This window comes from Periplaneta americana, chromosome 3 (assembly GCF_040183065.1).
Source record: "Periplaneta americana isolate PAMFEO1 chromosome 3, P.americana_PAMFEO1_priV1, whole genome shotgun sequence".
NCBI lineage: Eukaryota > Metazoa > Arthropoda > Insecta > Blattodea > Blattidae > Periplaneta > Periplaneta americana.
In genome coordinates this window covers 184,440,418-184,458,222 of record NC_091119.1, presented here as the reverse complement: position 1 = coordinate 184,458,222, position 17,805 = coordinate 184,440,418, and the positions used below count along the sequence as shown (strand labels likewise).

The 17,805-nt window shown below is 37.4% G+C and overlaps 1 protein-coding gene across 4 annotated transcripts in view; it reads right to left on the bottom strand.

Annotated features, from left to right (window-relative positions):
* The window catches only part of LOC138696913 (uncharacterized), a 2,004,918-nt gene that overhangs the window by 1,311,913 nt on the left and 675,200 nt on the right, over positions 1-17,805 (bottom strand). The gene's annotated exons all lie outside the window — the stretch shown is intronic.

Sequence of the window (17,805 nt, the reverse complement as noted above, 5' to 3'; positions counted from 1 at the left end):
TGTCACTGTCATCGTCATAGTAACCATCATCGCTGCCATTGTCATCGTCGTCACAGCAGTTATCATCGCTATCATTGTCATCGTCGTCACAGCAGTTATCATCGCTATCATTGTCATCGTCGTCACAGCAGCCATCATCGCTGTCATTACCATCGTCGTCACAGCAGTTATCATCGCTGTCATTGTCATCGTCGTCACAGTAGTCATTATCGCTGTCATTGCCATCGTCGTCACAGCAGTTATCATCGCTGCCATTGCCATCGTCGTCACAGCAGTTATCATCGCTGTCATTGCCATCGTCGTCACAGCAGTTATCATCGCTGTCATTGTCATCGTCGTCACAGTAGTCATCATCGCTGTCATTGCCATCGTCGTCACAGCAGTTATCATCGCTGTCATTGTCATCGTCGTCACAGTAGTCATCATCGCTGTCATTGTCATCGTCGTCACAGCAGTTACCATCGCTGTCACTGTCATCGTCATAGTAACCATCATCGCTGCCATTGTCATCGTCGTCACAGCAGTTACCATCGCTGTCACTGTCATCGTCATAGTAACCATCATCGCTCTCATTGTCATCGTCGTCACAGTAGCCATCATCGCTGTCATTGCCATCGTCGTCACAGCAGTTATCATCGCTGTCATTGCTATCGTCGTCACAACAGTCATCATCGCTGCCATTGTCATCGTCGTTAGACCAGTTATCATCGCTGTCATTGCCATCGTCGTCACAGTAGCCATCATCGCTGCCATTGTCATCGTCACAATAGTCACCATCTTTATCATCGCCATCGTCGTCATAGTATTCATCATTACTGAAATTGTCATCATTGTAGCCAACATCGCTGCCATTGTCATCGTTACCTAGTCATCATGTTTGTTAGTCATTGTCGTCACAGTAGTTGTCATAGTTGTCATTGTCATCGTCGTCAAAATAGTCATCATTGTTGTCATTGTCATCTTCACAGTAATCATCATTGCCATGGTAGTTATCATTGTTGTCATTATCATCGACGTCACCTTAGTCATTATCGTCACCGTAATCGTCATCATTATCATCGTAGTCATCATTGTTGTTTTTGTCATCGTCATCAAAATAGCCATCATCGTTGTCATTGTCATCGTCACAGTATTCATAATCGTTCTCATTTTCATCGTTGTAAGAGTAATCTTAAACGTCACAGTACAGTAACCATCATTGCTGTCATCAAAGACCTTTTAGTAATTAACTGATAAAGATATTTGTGCGAGATCATGCGTATTTGCTTGCTTTCTGCACAAAAAAAATACACGGTAAGTGTGAAATACCACATTCAATATTCCCAACGTAACACACATAACAATTTCCCCTATTCTTACCGCTTAAGCGTCATATTCATTTTACTGCTTTAGGTTTTTAACATATTATTTTTAAAGACGTTCAATATAGTAATAATTATAAATTGGAAACTTACCACTGCAATTTCACCTAAATTGCATTGTTAATTATTGTTTTTAAATATTTGCAAAAATTAAGTAAACTCTACAACACCACAAAAGTTACTGCATTTGTAATGCAAGAAAAAATCAACAAGATTCCAGACTCATCATAAACTGGGGAAAAAAAAAAAAAGACAAACGTATATCACTGCCTGCTGCAGTATAGTAAACTCAGAAAACATTTTATAGGTACAATGTTGAAGATAGATATATTTGTTTTCCAAAGTTGCCGTCATTGAACAGAAACCAAGATGGAGATTTCATTGCAGCTAATTAGAAATTCCTCTTTCAGTTATGTAATAAACGATCTTCGCACAAAATAATGTACGATACACGAGCGGTATGTTTGTTTTCATGTTCTCGGAAATTGAAAAAGCTCAACTACGTTTCGCTTTTTTCAATCTTTTCCTCGAACATGGAAACGTCAACATACCGCTCTTGTAACGCATATTAGTAATACGTATAGGTAAGTTGAATTGTCGTCTTTTTTTCAATTATTATATTCGAAACTAAAATATAGTCTACACAATACCTCTCCTTTCTAATTCTTAATTGTTTTTATTGTAAAAGTGCTTTACTTATAGGCCTAATATTAATATTCTCCTGGTTATAATTTTTTTACCAACTTGTCGCCAAACCTGTAATAAGAGGAACAAATGAACAAACCTAAAGAATGTCCTCATTCGCATTCTTATTATGAGCCGAGAGAAGAAATCAGTCTTCATCTAGTGTACGTGGAAATGTCTCCTTGACATCCTGCGTCGGAATCTTATCGGACCTGGGATTCGACCCGTATACCTGCAGAGACACTGTCCTGGTAAACAGCAGGTGGTGGTCAAGGGAGGGAGAGACAAATGGATGTGGAGATAAATGTGCTACAAGTATTCTAGGCGACGGGACGAGACGGGACGGAGGAGACGAGGTGAGATATTGCGCGCCGTGGAAAGGAGAAATTCGGAAAGACAACAGACGAGGTGAAATTGCGTGGCTGTAATCAAATATTGGTGTCTGAACAGTCAGGCGAGATTAATGTGCGCACTGTAGCCCGGGGAATAGGGAGCCACGATAAACAGCGAGCTCACGCCGAGAGAGAATTGCGAAGGGAATAATAAAATATGCATTCATAACAAAGACGTCTCAACGCATTAGCAAGTGCAGGCAGGGTTCTCAGGGGAGATACGCATGCTGGAGTTCGTCCAAAACCCGTTAGCAAGAAAATAGCGTTAAGATTTCAGACCTGTCACATATCTATCAGGGATTTTTATACATCCTGCCTGAGTTTACCTAGAGTTATTTTTCCAGTAATAGAACAAACGGACTGCAAATGAAAATTATGAAACGTGTGGATAATCGACTTTGGTCCTTTGAGCATCATCAATTTTTAGCCTTTAATAAATACAGTTTTGGGGATCATCAGTGTGGTTTTAGGCGTAACAGATCGACTATTGATCATATTTTTTGTGTTCGACAGATATTGGAGAAGAAATGGGAGTATAAGGGTACAGTACATCAGTTATTCATAGATTTCAAAAAGGCGTATGACTCGGTTAAGAGAGAAGTTTTATATAATATTCTTATTAAATTTGGTATTCCCAAGAAACTAGTTCGATTAATTAAAATGTGTCTTAGTGAAACTTACAGTACAGTCCGTATAGGCCAGTTTCTATCTGATGCGTTTCCAATTCACTGCGGGCTAAAGCAGGGAGATGCACTATCACCTTTACTTTTTAACTTCGCTCTAGAATATGCCATTAGGAAAGTTCAGGATAACAGGCAGGGTTTGGAGTTGAATGGGTTACATCAGCTTCTTGTCTATGCGAATGACGTGAATATGCTAGGAGAAAATCCACAAACGATTAGGGAAGACGCGGAAATTGTAGTTGAAGCAAGTAAAGCGGTAGGGTTGGAAGTAAATCCCGAAAAGACTAAGTATATGATTATGTGTCGTGACCAGAATATTGTACGAAATGGAACTATAAAAACTGGAGATTTATCTTTCGAAGAGGTGAAAAAATTCAAATATCTTGGAGCAACAGTAACAAATATAAATGACATTCGGGAAGAAATTAAACGCAGAATAAATATGGGAAATGCGTGTTATTGTTCGGTTGAGAAGCTTTTGTCATCTAGTCTTCTGTCCAAAAATCTGAAAGTTATAATTTATAAAACAGTTATATTACTGGCTGTTCTGTATGGTTGTGAAACTTGGACTCTCACTTTGAGAAAGGAACACAGGTTAAGGGTGTTTGAGAATAAGGTTCTTAGGAAAATATTTGGGGCTAAGAGGGATGAAGTTACAGGAGAATGGAGAAAGTTACACAACGGAGAGCTTCATGCATTATATTCTTCACCTGACATAATTAGGAACATAAAATCCAGACGTTTGAGATGAGCAGGACATGTAGCACGTATGGGCGAATCCAGAAATGCATATAGAGTGTTAGCTGGGAGGCCGGAGGGAAAAAGACCTTTGGGGAGGCCGAAACGTAGGTGGGAAGATAATATTAAAATGGATTTGAGGGAGGTGGGATATGATGGTAGAGACTGGATTAATCTTGCTCAGGATAGGGCCAATGGCGGGCTGATGTGAGGGCGGCAATGAATCTCCGGGTTCCTTAAAAGCCAGTAAGTAAGTAAGTAAATAAATACAGTTAGGCTCGATTACAGAAATATAAACCAAATCAGCCCTTCATCACCAATCAGTTGATGTCTGATTTATTCCATTGTTCATTGCGTAGAACAAAAGTGAATCTCCATTCAACTTGTTTCGATTTACTAATTGCTGATTTAAGAAAGAAATGTATTTGGCATCAGCGCTGGTTAGCGACCACGGTTAAGGGGAGAGGATGGTATTTTTTAAACTTTTTTCCTATTTTGGTGTAAAATAATAAATTTTCGTATGTAGAGAGCTCATAGCTGTGGCAACTCAACCAAATATAAATATTTTGAAAAAAAAAATTATTTGGGGGCCCAAATTTGAAAAAATATATACCCAATGCAGGATTGTACTAAAACCTATGTATCTAAACCGTTTTTAAAGGTAGATTCAAACAGTTTTTTGCAATGTATTTGCAAAAGCATGTCCTACAAACTGTCTGTAACAGAATTTTGATATTAGTCCCTACGTTTGTAAAATAAACATTTAAAATTTAATAACAAATCTGATTTCTTTCTTGCAAACAAACGGACGTATTTTTAAAATGAAATCAATTAACAAAATTCTGTTACAGAGAAAAGTTTCTAAAGAATGCGTGTTCTAAATTCCATGCATGTATCTTTAATACTTCAGAAATTATATCCATTTTTGTCTGGCAATGTAGCAAAAAAATTAAGTTACTGGAAACCGATAAAAGCGGGCGTGTGATTTAAAAATCCATAGCGCAGGAAGTTTAAAAATGACGTCTCAACATCCGATAAGGGCACAAATACCCACAAAATGCTATGCAATTCATTCCACACATATCAAAGGGTATTTCAAAGAAAAAAATTGCTTTTGAAAATTTAATTTACCGGAAACAACAATAAAGGTGGGCGAGCGATTTAAAAATTCATAACGCAGGAAGTTTAAAAATGGCTACTCAACATCCGATAAGGGCATAAATACCCACAAAATGTTACGCTATGCATTCCACACATCACAGAGTATTTTAAAGATTTTTTTTTTTATCTTTACTCATTTTTCACCAAAAATACCATCCTCTCCCCTTAATTTGATGCTCTTTTTTTTAAGTTCTTTTATACACGCCTTAACATCTGTGGTAATATCGCAGATTTAGGATCTGTGAGTAGGCCTATACCAGTAGGCCGTTTTTTTCTATTGTTAAATTGCTGTTTCTATTGTGTGTTGTAGATGGCTTGTGTTTATGTGAATAGATGGATTTATTGAGTAATATTATACATGCAGATTTGTATTATTATAATTATCTCATGAATCCAATGCACGGGTCTTCTGACCGTACGTACTTTGTACCTAAAACAAGTCCTACTTTGTAGGTTTCACTCCCCTCACCTATAGTTAGATCCAACCACTCTCCAAAAGAACACATAGATTAAAATAAAAATGACACAAACAAAACACATTATATTATAATATATCCTAACCTAAACAACTGATTATAGATTTTGATTGATGTTTATGATATTGGTGATTGATGCGGTAATGAATCATGAAATGTAAATTTCTAATCCGGAATTTAACTGTATAACTGAGGAAAACCATTAAAAAACCAGTTCAGTTTGGTCTGTCACGGGGTTTGAACCCAGGATCTCCCGAATACGAGTCTCAAACGCTATCGTCTGACCCAAATCGCTCTGTTTTGATGCTCTTTAAGACGTGTGGCTCGCGACAGGAACAGTTTGGCTGTGAGATAACTGAGCATGCGCGGACATTGTTATTAATAAAAACCGTCCACGCCTGTGGAGTAACAGTCAGCGCGTCTGGCCGCGAAACCAGGTGGCCCGGGTTCGATTCCCGGTCGGGGCAAATTATCTGGTTGAGGTTTTTCCGGGGTTTTCCTTCAACCCAATATGAGCAAATGATGGGTAACTTTCGGTGCTGGACCCTGGACTCATTTCACCGGCATTATCACCTTCATCTCGTTCAGACGCTAAATAACCGAATATGTTGATAAAGCATCGTAAAATAACCTACTAAAAATTAATAAAAACCTAAACTAACCAGATCTAACCTTCGTATATGCAAGATCGTAACCGGAGCACGAAGGGAACTTCTTGATTTGATCTGGAATGTACACGCGAAAATAAATCCGGGTAAGGATCACGCTGGCACTGCATGAGAGGTCCGCGCATGCGCCACACCCAAACTGTTCCTGTCGCGAGCCCCTTCTTCTTTAAGAGAGTTGAAACGAATGCACGAGTGGTCGCTGATCAAGAAAACAAATGAATGCTTGGCCGTTTTATTTTTTTACAAGTGAAATACGCAGATTCCATCTATATAGCCTAGGCTACAGAATGAAGTAAAAGAAATGAACTGAACTAAGAACATGAGAGGTCAGATTTTTTTACCTGTCTTATTAAAAATCGTACAAAAATTAAAATAATATTACTGTAGCTATACTCTTTGATCAAAATATAGAGTGGTAATCGATCAGGCCCAATACTTAGAGCGACACAGTATCTGATACAATAAAGAGTCTCAGTTATTCTGTTACCTTTAGTAATAAAATAATGACGAAACTATGACGTAGTTCTCTAATAGTTGTATTGTTATACACGACCTATGTACTGTAGTGTTTATTAGTCAGGAATTTATACACAACTTACAAACGAGCTGTTGACTGTATAAGTGTAAGACAATTAAACGCCTGTATAAGATTTTTTATAAGTAAGACCGTAAATGTATGAAGGGAATTTAGATTTTGTTCCTATGACATTATATACGATTCTTTGCGTGGATATAATCGAAGTTTTTATTTTTGTGAGTGTGCATTAAAATTCCATGTATTGTGGGTCCTATCACCACGGCATTGCAGTCCTCAGGTTGCGGATCGAGGAGACGGCCTCCAGATATGGAGGGTAGGTGGGAATATATTGAATAAGCAGTCGCGGACAGCCGATGAGGGGTGGTCCTCCAGCTTGAGGGTTGGGCGAAGGGCTAACTACCCATTACCGTAAAAATCAGCTTGTTACGAATCCTTCAAATAATCCTCGGAATGGGACCGATTCTCTGGCACGACCACAGCAAAGGAATACGGTTTTGAGATTTAGTTTGAGATGGGCAGGGCATGTAGCACATATGGGCGAATCCAGAAATGCATATAGAGTGTTAGTTGGGAGGCCGGAGGGAAAAAGACCTTTAGGGAGGCCGAGACGTAGATGGGAAGATAATATTAAAATGGATTTGAGGGAGGTGGGATATGATGATAGAGAATGGATTAATCTTGCTCAGGACAGGGACCAATGGTGGGCTTATGTGAGGGCGGCAATGAACCTCCGGGTTCCTTAAAAGCCAGTAAGTAAGTGAGTATGCATTAAAATTAATCAGAGATATTATCGTAATAAAATGAATTAGAAGTCGTGAATTTAGGAACTGAAGAAGAACAAGACATTGAAGAGGATTGATAAGTCGGCTGAGTGTCAATGATTTTTGAGAAAATTACAACGAAGTGTGAAAAAATATATAGGCCTATACTAATTTCAGAAAATGGTTTAACTTAAGAATTATTAGGTGACTTCTTTTGAAAACAACACAAGTTATGTGACCTAAGTGAATAAACATGTCAATTCAGTGAAGAGACAGAATGACTCATGTAAGTTACACATGAATGTATTTTACTTCCCACACGAGAGAGGAACAGAGGTTGAGTGTGTTTGAGAATAAGGGGCTTAGGAAAATATTTGAGGCTAAGAGGGATGAAGTTACAGGAGAATGGAGAAAGTTACACAACACAGAACTATACGCATTGTATTCTTCACCTGACATAATTAGGAATATTAGATCCAGACTTTTGAGATAGGCAGGGCATCTAGCACGTATAGGCGAATCCAGAAATGCATACCAGAGTTTTAGTTTGGAGGGCGGAGGGAAAAAGACCTTTAGGTAGGCCGAGACGTAAGTGGGAGGATAATATTAAAATGGATTTGAGGGACGTGGGATATGATGGTAGGGACTGGAATAAACGTATTCCGGATATGGACCGATGGCGGGCTTATGTGAGGCGGCAATGAAACTCCGGGTTCCTTAAAAAGCTATAATTGCGTGTAGAAAGTAAACATGACAGCACCGTTTTTCTTTTGTATGCGACCTTTGATGTCTGAACTTAATTCTTCCTGTCCCTCAAAATGAATGCCAATTTAGCAGCAGTTAGAGGAGTACCTGGTCACTCTTTGGACGGATCCCGGTGCAGACATGGCTGCCCGGAGACTGAAACCCTTGCCCACGTCCAAGGTCAGTGTGACAGACGTTTACTCCTCCGAAATGCCAGACACCATCATGTTCGATCCTTAATTGCAACTGCTTTAAGAAAAAAGTCTTGGATAGTAGAAGAGGAAGTTTTTTGCCTTGCTACTAATGGCTCCTCTAGACGTATTGACATCATAGCGTATTCCCAGACTACCAATAAAGGATATATAATTGATCCTACCATAAGGATTGAAACGGGGAGTAGCCAGCCGGAGGATGTCAATCAAGAAAAGATCAACATTCATCTGCCAACAGTTGATTACTTCAAAGCAAAATACCAGCTTGAAGACATTGAGGTGATTGGTCTTCTTATTGGAGCTCGTGGTGTGATTCCCAAGTTCTTTGAAAGCTTCAGGAAGACTTTTGAACTACCACAGACACTTACTGCTGACATCATAACTTCAGTTTTTGAAACACTCTTGCCAAATTCTGAGTCATCATATTCACTCTGTTTAATTTTTTTCTTCACTTTATAATTCATATATGTTTATTTTAATTTTCTTTCTACAAAATTTATGTAAACATTTAATATTGTAAAATTCATGTAGAAATTACACTGAGTCCTTCTGGGCTACCTCCAATGGGAGGCAGTATTATCTTATCTTCTAGCAACCAGGCACTGTAGTATTTTTAACTAATATTTACAGAATTGGTATGTACAACAGAAGAGTGCATTCGTTTAAAGACATATAAAACGCTTCATGTATTACCCTGCTTAAATATCACTTTATAATGAAAATAAAGAGCTGTTTCTTCATGGCGTCTGTACGTTCTCACCTGGCATTTGTTAATGAAGCAGGGCTAATCCCATCTGGTACCTGCAGCGTTGAGTTATTTCCTTGTTGTTCCTTTTTCAAACAAGGGCGTAAATCTCCGTACTTGCTTGCGCTCACGACAAGGAGAGACGGTGTGGCAGCGCTCATGAAATCGATTCTTCTCGTAATGCTGAATTATGGTTATCGCTGAAGCACTCACACTCTACAGTCGTCACATCTGTCTGTATTGTCATCAGACTGCTCTTTTACGAGCTGTGACTGTTCTGTCAGAATTGTTATAATTCTGTATGAAATTATTTTCATTCTCTAAACTTAAGTTCGTTTTATGCAGCTGGATCTAATATTTATTTATCCTCGTCTATCCTCTTCCGCTGGAGTAAAGCAATCCTATTTCTATAATTTTATCGTAGGTCGTAAGTTTTATATCATCCAAGCCCATATCTTGCTCGTGTTTGTCTGGATGTCTATTTATTGTTTAACGACACTCTTTAATGCCGCTCACACATTTTCTGTACCATTCCCTTATTGCTTCTGTTTAAATCGTTCACATCCTTCCCTGCCTTCTGCTTGCATCCCTCATCTTCATTTTCTGCATCTTAATACAGTGAAACTTCCCTTAACGGACACTTCGCAATAGCGGACTCCTCTCAATAGCGGACATTTTAAAATTCCCCTGCAAAATAACATTGGCCCTTATGATAAAATTCTTCCAAATAGCGGACATTCTCAATAACGGACGCGGACACTAAAATGTATCTCCCAACAACAATCAAAACTTCCAAATAACGGACAGCGTGAAAGAAAAAAAAAGAAAAAGACGTTTGTATATTAAACGGAATTCTAACGGAATTCTTTGCAACAATCATTATCGTGCATTTGAACGTTCTTGTACTTTATTGAAGGTAAGCAGCACAGTTGTTAGTTGTGATACTGTATGTGAGCAGTCCGTACTTTCTTAGTTTCTCAAGTTGAATGTTCGGAAGTACAGTCACATTAAAAATGTCACAAAAACGTAAACGTTTGTCATTAAAAGAGAAAGTGGACATTGTAAAGCATAATGAGAAGGAGAAATTAAGTGTTCGTGAGCTGGCCACAAAGTTTAATTTGAGAAAAACTCAGGTTAGTAAAATTTTGAAAACCAAAGATGTTATTTTAAAATCATACACTGAGAATGCAAATGAGAACACAAAAAGAACTTCTCCTAAAACTGAGGGATTTGCCATTGACAATTTAGCATATGAATGGTTCTGCCGTGCTAGAGCAAATAAGATGCCTTTTTTCTGGGATTTCTTTCTGGATAAATAGCGTAAACAATTTCACAATCTCACTGTCTACTGTACTGTAAAATATAGTGTTGAATATGTATGAATAATTTAATGTTCTGTATACAGTAGGCCTACATCTTAACGATTTTCTAAATAGCGGACAATTCTCAATAACGGACATTTAATTTTTCCCCGGCGGTGTCCGCTATTGGGAAGTTTCACTGTATATCTTTAGCCTCGAATTGATTTGTGAATGTTAGTCGATTTTATAGGTTATTCTGTGTTTGTATAATTTGACATTTCTGCTAATGACTTGCAAATCAAGCTTTCGGGTATAACTCCCTGTAAAGGTAATTTGAATAATTTCGAGGGATAAATTGTTCCGGGCCGGGTATCGAACACGGGACTTTTGGTTAAACGTACCAACGCTCTACCGACTGAGCTACCCGGGAACTCTACCAGGCACCGATGCAATTTTTCCCTCTATATCTACAGTCCTCAAAGTGGACTGACAGCTGTCAAGCAACCAACATTAGAATAACATCACTGTATAGAGCACATCTACGTCAGAAAGCATGGGTAGACATAACGGCTCGGTTAGAAAAGCCAACGTACTATGGTAGGAACGATCATGATTTTAAAATCAAATGTAGGAAACAGAAAACGGATGTAGGTAAATTCTCATTTTTAAATAGAACTATAAATGATTGGAATGACCTACCTGCAGCGGTCTTTGAGGGGTGTCCTTCCTTAAGGAGATTCAAGAATAATTTAAAAAGTTGTGTATAAAGTGCAAATTAAAATTAAGGCGACATTTAACATATCATTTTTTAAGGTGACATGTATTTATTTAGCCTGACGAGTTACTTCCTTGGTTTGAATTGTATATTATTTAAAAATAGCGTGTAAGAGGGCCTTAGACTAGAAATGTTTAGTTTAAATGTAGTTCTGTTTATGAGTATAGTATGCATAAGGGTGTAATTATTTGACTTATTTGAACTGTTGTATCAGTGAAGCGAGGTGAGTCAGTGGAGTTATGGTTTTACAGTGCAGTGAATAGTTCCGATCAGTGATAATTTATAGCGTCAATGAAATGTGTTCTATAGTGTCAGTGAAATGTGTGCTAAAGTGTCAGTGAAATGCGTCATAGTGCCACTACAGTGAGTGAGATGAGAATAAAGTGAAAGACTATTGAAACTTATGTAGGGCCTATACATAATAATGTAGGTTGTAATGTAAAATTAGGTATTTTATTTATGTTTTATTATTATTGTGTTAAATTATATTCTGTAATCTTATTGCATTGTGTATAAAATTGTAGGCCTATTGTGTATTGTATAATTGTATTGTGTATTGTAAATATTGCTTATCATTTCTTTATTGTGTATTGTTTATATTGTGTATACCACTGCCACCGGGTGCATGCCCACTTGCAGTGTAAATAAATAAATAAATACATACATACATACATACATACATACAACATTGAGTGCACACTATACATACAACATTGAGTGCACACTATCTTTGTGTGACTTAAATTGTGGTTTTCTGTTAACGAACAATGACGTGTATTATGCAAATCAAGCTTTCAGGTACAACTCCCTCTAAAGTTGATTTCAATAATTTCGAGGGAAAAATTGTTCCGAGGCCGGGCATAGAACCCGGGACCTTTGGTTAAACGTATCAACGCTCTACGGACTGACCTATCCGGGAACTCTACCAGACACCGATCCAATTTTTCCCTCCATATCTACAGACCTCAAAGTGGCTGACAGCTGTCAAGCAACCAACATTGAGTGCACACTAACTCTGTGTGACTTAAATCGTGGTTTTCTGTTAACGAACAGTGACGTGTATTATGCAAATCAAGCTTTCAGGTATAACTCCCTGTAAAGGTGATTTGAATTATTACGAGGGGAAAATTGTTCCGGGGCCGGGTATCTAACCCGGAACTTTTGGTTAAACATACCAACGCTCTATCGACTGAGCTATCCGGGAACTCTACCAGACACTGATCCAATTTTTCCCTCCATATCCACAGACCTCAACGTGGACTGACAGCTGTCAAGCAACCAACAATGAGTGCACACTATCTCTGTGTGACTTAAATTAATTGTGGTTTTCTGTTAACGAACACTGACGTGTATTATGCAAATCAAGCTTTCAGGTATAACTCCCTGTAAAGTTGATTTGAATTATTTCGAGGGAAGAATTGTTCCAGGGCCGGGTATCGAACCCGAGACATTTGGTTAAACGTACCAACGCTCTACCGACTGAGCTACCCGGGAACTCTACCAGACACCGATCCAATTTTTCCCTCTATATCCACAGTCCTCAAAGTGGGCTGACAACCTTCAAGCAACCAATATTGAGTACTAACTCTGTGTAACTTAAATTGTGGTCGATTTGAATAACGACTTCATTGTTAGATGCAGCACATTAGACAACCACAACAACATCGTAATAATTTGTCATTTAGCTATATAATAAAAAACAGAATTAGAATATAAACTGTAAATCAGTTATGTATCATGTTTAGTCACTATTTCATTATTACTATTAGTATTATTATTATTATTATTATTATTATTATTATTATTATTATTATTATTATTATTGTAAGATCCTTAGTCTGCACGACAATAGTTTTATATTTAAGTATTATTAATATTACTACTTTTTTATTGTTTGAATGCATATTTCACTTCTGGTAGTGTGAAAGAGAAGGCCTCATGGCTTTAACTCTACCAGAATAAATAAATAATTGTTACAAATCACGCCAGTCTTGTAAATTCTTTAAGACTGTACATTAAGATGCATAATTAAACTGTAAAGAATCAAGTTCCTAAAGTTGTATGATTTGTAACAATTTTTGTGATAAGTGCGTAAGAATGATGTAATTTTTAGTTAAAAATTGGAAAATAAAAATCTGTACAAAGCAATTCAAAACACATTTCTAGGTTCAGAATACTTGCCAATTAAAGAAATGACACTTCTGAATAGTTCATTCTCTATTTGTAATATTTTTTTTTACCTTTAAACGAAAAGAAATAGTGCATTATGCAACGAGCCTATAATGATAGTAATTAAGACGCGAGCATGTTTGTTTATGAAACGAGCGCAAGCGAGTTTCATAATTTTTATACAAGCGTCTTAATTACCATTATAGGCAAGTTTCATACGACTTTTTATGCTCGACCATATTTCTAACTTGAAATTATTCAGAAGTATTCATTTTATTTGTATCTGAATGAAGATCGGAAGTGACCTTGTGCATAGCTCGTAAATTGTGAGATGTGCGCAGACGCGAAAGTATTGATTTTTTCCGGGGAACATTAATGTCATTGACCTTGATGTAACGTAGAGAATAGCATGAACTAATTTTGATATAACCTGGAAAGTGATTTAGAATTGAAAAACGAGATGACAAATTGAATTTATTTGAATATTATTTACAATTAACGCTAATTATTATAGTAATAATACATAACCTTCTGCGACAGTATTAGATTTCCAGCCTCCGTGACGTTTCCCTCGTTGTCTTTCGACTGCATATCCGAGAATAATCGAAAACCTGAACTTTAATGAATAGGTGTACTTTAATGACAGGCATTAAAGGACTGCTACCAGATGTATAATTACTACATTTCGGCATGGTCGAGCATAAAAGGTATTTTACTAATAACTTCAAATTAATGTAACTTTGAAAATATTGCGATTAGAACGTTTTTGCGTAAAAATCAATTACAGTGGCTAATCTGAACATGACAACCAAGAAATTATATAATGATGGAAAGATTACTGCATGAAAATTAATTATTAGGAGAAAACAATTGGTGAAAATGCTTCAACTTTACTCCGTTTATACATCACGATTACTGTAGAAATAATGGTGGTCGTAATAATGCTGGTGATTACGGTGATTCTAATTACTATGATATTAATGACTGATGCAGCTCTGTATACTCAAACAGCACGTCTGCTGACGTCGAATCAAAGTCGTCTCCCTCCGAATGTCTGTCAAGATATCCATGGCAACTGACGTTCAGCGATGTGAAATCGCCGTCAGCTATCTTTTATGACAGCCGTATATACCAGATTCGCCCTGTCTTTTGTTTTCTGTTACGTATTCAACAAAACAATACGAGATTTGAGACGGAAAGGGCGTGTGATCGTTAGTATTGCAACAATCTACGAGTTGCTTTCATGGAATTGATTATTCAGGGATCTTCCAGGACCTCGTAAATTCGTAGCTAGTACCAGATAACTGCAGAACATGACGCTCCTTATCTAAAGTACTCTCATGCATGTCGCCGACTTATCTGCTACGTAAGGCAAGTAGTCTACTTCGTCTCCTGCTGCTCACTCAGCATCTAAACGAATCCAATCTCTTACCTGCAACAAAAGAAAACGCTGCTTTAAATTTATCTGGGATAATACAAGAAAATGTGAGAATGCTTTTAAAATACACCGTCGTTACTAGGGACCGGATTTTTAGGTTTTTAAAAACACCATTTTAGGTTTTTGGAATAGGTGAAATAGGTTATTTTTTGGTTTTATGTTAAACATGTGAAAGGGGTTGCAAACACTGCCCGATCGTCAAAAATGTATCCTTACAGTTATTCTTAAAAATATATATATATTAAAGCAACATGGATCACGAAACTGATCTTTTCAAGAACTATTTATCAAAATTTATAAGATTCGAAATTTTTGCTCCTTCCACTTTAACATTATTTGTAGTTTGAATAAATTATTGTAACAATTAAAATTTTATCTAATATAATTTGCCTTGATGTAATTACATAAATTTCAATTTTCAATAGATAAAAGGTACAGTACACACACAACTTTTGAATTAAATTTGTTCAAACTTGATCAAGAATTATTTAAAAAAGTAACAAACACACAAACAAAACATTATTTACTGGTACTGTTCCTGTTTGCAATATATGACCAAATACATTTCAAGATTCTCGACTGAGACATTTTTTCTATTGCCTCACAATAGTAATATGCGTTACAAGAGCGGTATGTTGACGTTTTCATATTCGAGGAAAAGCATCCGACAGAAACTTGCCTATGCGGTCTCTGCTGTACGTTTCACCGAGACACATTTTAATTCATCGAACTAGTTTCTTCGGAATACATGCTTCTGTAAGAATATTATACAGGGACATCATTTTATTTTTACTTCAATTTTTATTGTACCTGAGTTTTTGAATGTACTTCACTCCCACCCCTTCTACTAAGGAAGTTCCAACTCCACACAGAACCAAGACCGCAGATAGTAAGCAGTACTGAGTTACTGAGTATAGTACGTTCCAGAAATATGTTCGCGTTTTCCAGTGACGAAAGAGCTTTCAATATTGAATCATATTTTCGCACAGGTACTGTCCGTTTGCCTACGTCGCATCCCGATTTCCCCCACCTGCTTCTGCTCGCCCCTCTGTAATAGCTGGGCTGTCTTAGCTCTTTTCTGAAAACATTAATTTCTCTTAGGAATTGGAAGTTTACGTAATATTATACAGCTGTTTAATTTAACTTAAATAAAAGGGCCTCGTTAAGTAATTAACTGTCACGTGATTTCCTCCCTTTCTACAATCCTGCGGCATAACCACTTGGACGGACTGTAGATAGCATGTCTGAGTAATTTTATATTTTCGGGTCGGGCAGAAGTGAAGATTGAATTTACAGTACGTAGAGTAGGTACAGAATTATTTCAACATGAGTTACTAGTACGAAGGACGAAACTGGCAATTGGAATTAGATGCAATAGTCTATAGTGCGATAATATGCACAAAAGAACTGAAGCCTGTATCGAAATGAACGGCCACCATTTTCAAAATTGTGTTTAAATATTCATATTATGATTATTTTTCAATTTAACTTCTTTCTCTATATTGTACGCTAATGTGCTGTATACAGTATAATATACACTGCATAATGAATACGTTCGCATGGATAACTCACTTCGTGAGTAAAAACACTTATTCTTAATACAGTACTGTACTTTGATTAAAGAAAAACCTAATGAAAATTATCAAACTCAAAATCGCGATATTTCCTAGTTTACGTAAATGGATGAATTACTTTTCTTCCTTCCTATACCTAGTAGAGTGATTTGTGTTTTACGCCAGTATCATCGAACTCCAGTCTTGGAGGGGGGAGCAAGCGGTGTTTCCGGTTCTCTAACGGTATAGACAGGTTAATATTAAAAATGTTAGTAAAAATAAAATGATGTCCCTTTATAAAACTTCCCTGTTAACAGAGTCATATGCCTTTCTTAAATCTATGAATAACTGATGTACTGTACCCTTGTATTCTCAATTTTTCTCCAATATCAGGCAAATACAAAAAATCTGATCAGCAGTCCATCTATTTGTGTAAAACTTACAGAAAACGCATTTTCGTTTATCAACCAAATCACGGAATGATTTCTGCCTTTTGCACTTGTCCTTATTCGAAGTCGAGTGCGCACACAAACACCAACAGTTCTGTTTACACCCTGCTGAGACCTGAACTGCAGGATCAATCAATCTCTCGCTGTTGTACTGTGTTTTCATAATCCGAGCTGTCTTGCAGCCCTCGATGATTAGTGAAATATGCATCACTGTTCCTGACAAGAAATACGTCACCCGGTTCAGCACGCAATGATAAACCCGGCCACCAGCACAATAGAACTCTTCCTGCTCGGTTTTTTTTTATATATCTGGTGAAAATTATTTCCTGCTTTTTCTGCTCCTGTGTACCATCCATTAACTCGTGTAGGGGATCACGTCCATTTAATCCCTTCAGACCGTACGGCGATCAATAGCCGATATTCCATACGGAGAGATTCGAACGGAAATCTGCTCTGCTTTTTAATAACTCCGAAAGCGTTTTTCTGTTCTCCAAATATCAATTTTCTTGCAGACGGTAGAAATAGCAGCTGCCTCGTGTAGTCTTGCTTCGTCAACAAATCCCCATCTCCTTTTCGTCTGTGAGTCGATCTCTAACGCACAAGCGTACTGGCCTTGTACCTTCGAGTACTGGGTTCGATCTCAGAGATTGGTTAACCATACATAAGATTCGTTATAAATTTATGTCTCCTGTCAATGGCTACTAAATGGATTCTTTAAAGTAGAAAGGTGCAAAGTGCCAAAATCATAAGAAACGAAATTATTATGCAGAAAAGTGCAATGTGCCTAGGAGGATGATGTATGAAAGAGGCTACATCCACTTGTGTTTCTTAAGCGAGATTTAGATGTTACGTTGCAGCTTTCATCCCAAATATGTACACATACGCAAACTCCAAAGCTATAACGTGAAAGCTGATACCTGTAAAACATTTCGCTGTGTGTAAGTTTGGGCACAAACA